This window comes from Phyllobates terribilis, unplaced genomic scaffold, assembly GCF_046119375.1.
Source record: "Phyllobates terribilis strain yellow unplaced genomic scaffold, ASM4611937v1 Scaffold_65__1_contigs__length_7625178, whole genome shotgun sequence".
Lineage (NCBI taxonomy): Eukaryota > Metazoa > Chordata > Amphibia > Anura > Dendrobatidae > Phyllobates > Phyllobates terribilis.
Genome location: NW_027362825.1, coordinates 4,474,707 through 4,482,145, shown reverse-complemented (window position 1 = coordinate 4,482,145; position 7,439 = coordinate 4,474,707). Strand labels below are relative to the sequence as shown.

The window sequence follows — 7,439 nt, the reverse complement described above, 5'->3', positions numbered from 1 at the left end:
TAGATAGGATTAGGCTTCATCATATCCTCATTACGATATACCATATCAATGGCAGGGATTGGGTTAAAGGTGTTGTCTCACAAATAAATGTTTGTTTAATTCTCGATTCCTTAGATGTCCCTTTAAGAAATCATTGTAGGCTGAAATTAGTTAAAAGAAGCTTAGGGAGAAGAGCTGAAAGTCCGTGGCTCAATGCTGCGTTACCATATAAATTCTATATAAGATTTCAGTGTTATTATGTGTTCTAACATGTACTAATCAATAACAGGAGAGAAGCTGTACAATGTCAGGAAGGAAAAGAACTGATGTCAGAAGTGGGATTCGAACCCACGCCTCCAGAGGAGACTGCGACCTGAACGCAGCGCCTTAGACCGCTCGGCCATCCTGACTGCTGCTGAATGCTGTGAATTAACTGTTTCCAAACCAGTCAGCAAAAAGATGATCAGTGTTTATCATGAATTGAAATGTAGCATAATTTATTTTTATTATTGATCTTTAACCCCTTAGTGACAGAGCCACTTTTGAGATTAACGACCAAGCTCATTTTTTTCAATCTGACAAGTGTCACTCTTTGTGTTAATAATTCTGGAACACTACAACATATCTTAATAATTTTGAAAGCGTTTATTTGTGACATATTGTCCTTTATGTTAGCGGTAAATTTAAGTCAATATGTTTTTAGCTTTGTTTGTGAAAATATCTAAAGTTTGCTGAAAAGTTTGAGAAATTTGTCATTTTCAAACTTTGAATGCTTATATCCTTAACCCCTTTACAGCCTGGGGCATAATAGTATGCACCAGACTGTCACCCCCCGTTCAGCGCGGGCTCCGGTGGTGAGCCCACACTGAACCAGGCACATGTCAGCTGATTTTTACAGCTGACATGTGCCCGCAACAGCCGCGGGTGGAATCGCGATCCACCACAGCTGTTAAAATGTTAAATGCCGCTGTCAAACTCTGGCAGCGGCATTTAACAGCGCCGCGCAGGAAGTGCGTTACTTACCCCGCCCATCGGTGACTCCTTCACGTGATCGCAGGTCACTGATGGGTGGGCATGACAATCCTGGGTCTGCAGCAGACCCCAGAGGTTGTCATGTACTGATCGCTATGAGCGCCACCTAGTGGTTGGTGCTCATAAGCACAGGAGCATTTCTGCTACATAGAGGTGATCTGTTCATCACCTCTATGTAGCAGAGACGATCGGACAGTTGCTGCTTCTGGTATCCTATGGAGACTATAGAAGCATGTGTAGCACCCTGAGGATTCGGCTGCTACAGGGGTATTGCACCTCAAGCCAGAGGTGTGATATTCCACTCCCGGGTAAGGATGGAGTGTGGAACTGAGCTCAGTTAGCTGCATGCACTACATACATCCCATTTCCGAGGAACAGACCGATGGTACTCCCACTAGAGAAATGTGCAGGTACGACAGTGTCTGTTCCTGGCTGGAGTGGGAGGGGGGTGGAACATCCCAGTAGTGTAGGGGCAGATAGGGGGAGCAGTCTGGGTAATGTTAGGAGCTCATTGGGTGCTGGTCACCTGAGCTCACACATAGAGGGAGTATATAAGGTGGGAACCATCTTAGATCAGGGTCTTTGTAGAGGTTTGGTCAGACAGACAACAGCCTGTCTTTTGCAGAAGAAGAGAGCAGAAGAGCAGAGCAGCCCCAGGCCCAGAGAGAGAGAGAGGAGAACGAAGGACCCAGAGGGGGAGAAAGAAGGAACTCTAAGAGCCCAAACTAAATCAAAGGGTGAAGAGTTGGCAACAGGGTACCGGATCCCAAGCTGGTGGAGGCTACAGCACACCTTAACCAGAGACCGGAGGTCGTGGGCAGCATCTGCCACGACCACCCACTAAATCCACCCGGAAGGCAAACCAAGAATAGGGTCAGGGAACCCAGAGACAAGGGTTTACCACCAAGAGACCCGAGGGAGCCGGACTTAGGTGGATCTCTGGTGGGGACGGCCAGAGACGAGGACAGGACAGAAAGGGAGCTCAGAACCACACTCCAGAACTACTTGGGGGTTGGCCGAGTCCAGGACCTGGTGGACGCAGCACGGCTCGGGTGGTCACTCAAGGCCGGAGTGACCGGAACAACAGCAGTAAGTAAAAACCCTGAACTGCAGAACCCGACTCTGTCTCTCATTACCATCCTCACTGCACCTCCACAACCACCATCCTCTGCACCTGACCCCCTGAGGCTATACCCCTCCCGTTGGGGGTTATAATGCCAGAGCTGCACAAACACCACCAGCCTCAGCGGACCCTGCTGCAGCGGCGGCCGTATTGACCGCACATCAACGGGTGGCGTAGTCGACATAAAAGAACTTTAATAACATCTGTAGGACTGCCACACACTGAGCTTGACACCCTGGGCACGGACCGGGTCACAGCCACTCGGAGACTACAACCCCCATCTGATCCGGCTCCGGGTATTCCCCTAAAGAATATGGCCCAGGGGGCGCGTCAACTTTGGCGTAGTCGGCAGGATTACGTGCCCGCAACAACCGGGTACTGCGTGCCTGAAGAAAAGTACAAGATTACCTCAAAAAGAAGTCTCCCACCGGTTCCGGAGGGTCCCCGCCAACGGGCCCCATCACAAGTCGTTTCCCGCCGGTTGTCCGCCATTAACAGCTTTTTCCCGCCATCTGCAGAGTTTCCCGCCACTGGGAGACGATTCCCGCCATTTCCAAAGGTTTCCCGCCTTGGCAGAGCGGACGCCATTATGGGCGTGCCAGAGGATGGCAAGAGGCCGCCTCCCATCGTGGGCCAGGACCGAAAATGGCGCCAAAAGTGGAAACCGCCCCCACCAACAGAGACTGTGATGCTAGAGGTGTCCATCAGCGTGAAAGAACTGCCCCTGGAGCTGACAATCACCAAGTTGCCCCGGGACCGCCCTCGAAGTGGGAGGACTGAGAACAAAAGAACGAAGATGGGTGCCGCCTGGAGCAGTCTGGAGAGAGCGCACCCGGAGACAAGACGTCTGGAGAAGAGTCTGGAGAAAGCACACCCGAAGATGGAGGGAGAGCCAGGCAGCACCGACCCAGTGGTCAGGAGCCTGATGCGGGCCGCCACTCCAGGCAGCACCGACCCAGTGGTCAGGAGCCTGTTGCCGGTCGCCACTCCAGAAGGCCTGCTGGAGATTCTAGCACAGCTCCCCCGAGATCGGGAGTGTGCACAGACTGCGCTGGAGGGCCTCGCACGGAGGATGGTCCGGGTGCAACGGGAGACGTTGGCGGAGTGGAGCCGAGAGATGGCCCAGCAGACCGAAACCCGTCAGCGGAGCACGCCACCCGAGACGAGGAGACAGACCGCCTCTGAGGATGGCGCAGGAGGACTCAAGGCCGGAGACGGCGCAGAGAAGGGAGCTGAACGGACGGAGGCAGGTAAAGGGGACGTCTATACCCCGAGCCGGGAAACCGCGTGCCTGCCCCAGCTCCCCGTCGCAGAGCCCGAAGTTCCCCCTGCCGTGCCCGTCGCTGCAACGTCACCGCCGCAGACTAGGCCTCAACCGGAAGCCGCGGCCGCGACCCCTATGACGTCACGCGCCTCGACCCCGAGCGCGGCCAAGCAGGAAACACCATCAGCCTGGTCGCAAGGCCTAGTACCCCCGGGCGCCGCAATACCAACAGCGCCCCCTACCTCCGAGGAGCCACCGGCCTGGTCGCAGGGCCGAATAACCCAGGGCGCCGCCGTTCTTACGGTGCCCTTTGCCTTTAGGGTGCCCCAAGCCTGGTCGCAAGGCCTGGGCAACCCGGGCGCCGCTACCACCACTGCGCCCATAACAACTAGAGTGCCGCACCTGGGCGAAAATCTATTTGCCCAGCACACGTGCCCGGATGGGCAGCCCTTCATATGGCCTGAGGAGTACATCCAGCTGGAACTCCAGAGAGCTAGGCCCATGTGTGAGCCCCTGATCCCGGCTCCGAAGCCCGTAAGGAGGACCTCGCCCCCGCTGGAAGAGGCACAGTTTGAGTGGGACCCCACCGGAGAAGATCTCATGGGGTTCACTCAGGAGACTCGGGCGGCCGCAGCGGAGCGTGCAGAGTGCTGCCGGCAGCAGCTCGAGGTCTTCGAGAGGGAGCGGAGAGAGAGGCGGGTTCGGGAACAGCAAGCCCAAATAAGGAGCGCGGAGCAGAAGAGCCGGACCAGGAGGGATCCCCGTGCAGCCCATGGTCCCCATACCACCGGGACTGTGATAAAGTTTAATATGCAGCACGGATGGGGCTTCATCAGAGACCACCACACCCCCGGCGACGTCTTTGTCACGCGCAGAGACGTGGAGTCCCATCTGCCGGAGGGACACAGAGGTCGTGACCTGTATTTAGGGGACGAGGTCACCTTCACCCGGCACAAGTGTGCCAAAGGACCCTACGCCCTCCATGTGCATCGCCTGACGGAGGAGGAGCTGCGGTGTGAGGAGGAGCAAGAGGACCCGGACGGGTCTGAAACAGCAACTAACCAACAAGAAAGAGCAGGAGGACGCCGTCGTTGAGTACGGTAGAGAAGAGACTGTATATAGTTACCCGTCGGGGTACCAAAAACTGTTGCTGCTATTATAGTCCCCGTTGGGACCAGCGAAGTGAACTGTTACCCGTGTGTCCCTATTTCCTAATACCTGGCCGAGGACTGAGAGCGGCCATATTCCCTTTTGTATATAGTTGCGCTTCTTAAAGTGCCCCCCTACTGGTTTTATAGGAAAGCCGAGTTTTGTTTTCAAGAAAAAGACTGTCGCACTTTACCCGGTCACACGTTGCACCGTGACCGGAGGAACCAGAAACAAGAATGTTTTATATGAAAAAGTTTTTATTGCTGATAATATATGTGATGTTTTATATGTTGATGTTTATGAAAAATAATTGTATGTTTGGTATGTTTTTGTTGTCTTACAGCCCGAGGACGTGCTGTGGTTTACCAGGGGGGAATGTAGCACCCTGAGGATTCGGCTGCTACAGGGGTATTGCACCTCAAGCCAGAGGTGTGATATTCCACTCCCGGGTAAGGATGGAGTGTGGAACTGAGCTCAGTTAGCTGCATGCACTACATACATCCCATTTCCGAGGAACAGACCGATGGTACTCCCACTAGAGAAATGTGCAGGTACGACAGTGTCTGTTCCTGGCTGGAGTGGGAGGGGGGTGGAACATCCCAGTAGTGTAGGGGCAGATAGGGGGAGCAGTCTGGGTAATGTTAGGAGCTCATTGGGTGCTGGTCACCTGAGCTCACACATAGAGGGAGTATATAAGGTGGGAACCATCTTAGATCAGGGTCTTTGTAGAGGTTTGGTCAGACAGACAACAGCCTGTCTTTTGCAGAAGAAGAGAGCAGAAGAGCAGAGCAGCCCCAGGCCCAGAGAGAGAGAGAGGAGAACGAAGGACCCAGAGGGGGAGAAAGAAGGAACTCTAAGAGCCCAAACTAAATCAAAGGGTGAAGAGTTGGCAACAGGGTACCGGATCCCAAGCTGGTGGAGGCTACAGCACACCTTAACCAGAGACCGGAGGTCGTGGGCAGCATCTGCCACGACCACCCACTAAATCCACCCGGAAGGCAAACCAAGAATAGGGTCAGGGAACCCAGAGACAAGGGTTTACCACCAAGAGACCCGAGGGAGCCGGACTTAGGTGGATCCCTGGTGGGGACGGCCAGAGACGAGGACAGGACAGAAAGGGAGCTCAGAACCACACTCCAGAACTACTTGGGGGTTGGCCGAGTCCAGGACCTGGTGGACGCAGCACGGCTCGGGTGGTCACTCAAGGCCGGAGTGACCGGAACAACAGCAGTAAGTAAAAACCCTGAACTGCAGAACCCGACTCTGTCTCTCATTACCATCCTCACTGCACCTCCACAACCACCATCCTCTGCACCTGACCCCCTGAGGCTATACCCCTCCCGTTGGGGGTTATAATACCAGAGCTGCACAAACACCACCAGCCTCAGCGGACCCTGCTGCAGCGGCGGCCGTATTGACCGCACATCAACGGGTGGCGTAGTCGACATAAAAGAACTTTAATAACATCTGTAGGACTGCCACACACTGAGCTTGACACCCTGGGCACGGACCGGGTCACAGCCACTCGGAGACTACAACCCCCATCTGATCCGGCTCCGGGTATTCCCCTAAAGAATATGGCCCAGGGGGCGCGTCACATGCAAAAAGTAAAAAAAAATGTTTTTAAAAATACTAAAAAAATAAAAAATATATAAAAGTTTAAATCACCCCCCTTTCACCCCATTCAAAATAAAATAATAATAAAAAAACACATACACATATTTGGTATCGCTGCGTCCAGAATCACCCGATCTATCAATATAAAAAAAGAATTAATCCGATCGGTAAACGGCGTAACGAGGAAAAAATTCTTGAAGATTGAAGATGAAATGGGGCTGGGTCTTTCAGCATGACAATGATCCCAAGCACACCGCCAAGGTAATGAAGTGGCTTTGTAAGAAGCATTTCAAGGTCCTGGAGTGGTCTAGCTAGTCTCCAGATCTAAACCCTATAGAAAACCTTTGGGGGGAGTTGAAAGTCCGTGTTGCCCAGCGACAGCCCCAAAACATCACTGTTCTAGAGGAGATCTGCATGGAAGAATGGGCCAACATACCAGCAACAGTGTGTGCCAACCTTGTGAAGACTTACAGAAAATGTTTGACCTCTGTCATTGTAAACAAATGATATATAACAAAGTATTGAGAAGAACTTTTGTAATTGACCAAATACTTATTTTCCACCAAAATGTGAAAAAAAAATTCTTTCCATATCAGACAATGTGATTTTCAGGATTTGATTTCCCATTTTGTCTCTCATAGTTGAGGTCTACCTATGATGGCAATTACAGGCCTCTCTCATCTTTTTAAGTGGGAGAACTTGCACAATTGGTGGCTGACTAAATACTTTTTTACCCACTGTATTTGTCTACTTTATGTCAGCATCATTTCCCAAACCTCCTTTTATTTCGTTGGGATGTTAGAAAAGTTAAAATTTAGCAGCAAGATTTAATTTTTTTTTTAAGAAAATTTAAGAAAATTTCCAAGTTCTATTTTTCACAGACCTAGTCAGTTTTGAAGTGACTTTGAGGGTCCTATATTTTGGAAAAACACCACTGGATTCACCCTAAGAACTTGTTCACCCAATACATTCCCAAACAAAAATGACAATGCAGTAAACTGATGCGTTTTTACTATATTTTTTAATTTTGCAAAAAAAAAAATGCATTGGGAACGCATCATGTGAACACAGTCTTGAACTTTATTTTTATGCTATTCAAATTAGTAAAGAAATTAAAAAATGTTTTTTTCATTGCTTCAAAATTTATTTATTTATATGCAGAAGAATATGTAAAAATATTCTTCAAAAGATGCTTTTCCTCTTGCCGAAACCCGGGATCGAACCAGGGACCTTTAGATCTTCAGTCTAACGCTCTCCCAACTGAGCTATTTCAGC

At 51.1% G+C, this 7,439-nt stretch overlaps 2 non-coding genes across 2 annotated transcripts; both read right to left on the bottom strand.

Annotated features, from left to right (window-relative positions):
- Positions 1–306: 306 nt before the first annotated feature.
- TRNAL-CAG (transfer RNA leucine (anticodon CAG)) lies at positions 307–389 on the bottom strand. Its single transcript has one exon. It is a non-coding gene; the product is annotated as a tRNA-Leu (tRNA).
- Positions 390–7,366: 6,977 nt separating this feature from the next.
- On the bottom strand, positions 7,367–7,439 carry TRNAF-GAA (transfer RNA phenylalanine (anticodon GAA)). The gene has a single exon. It is a non-coding gene; the product is annotated as a tRNA-Phe (tRNA).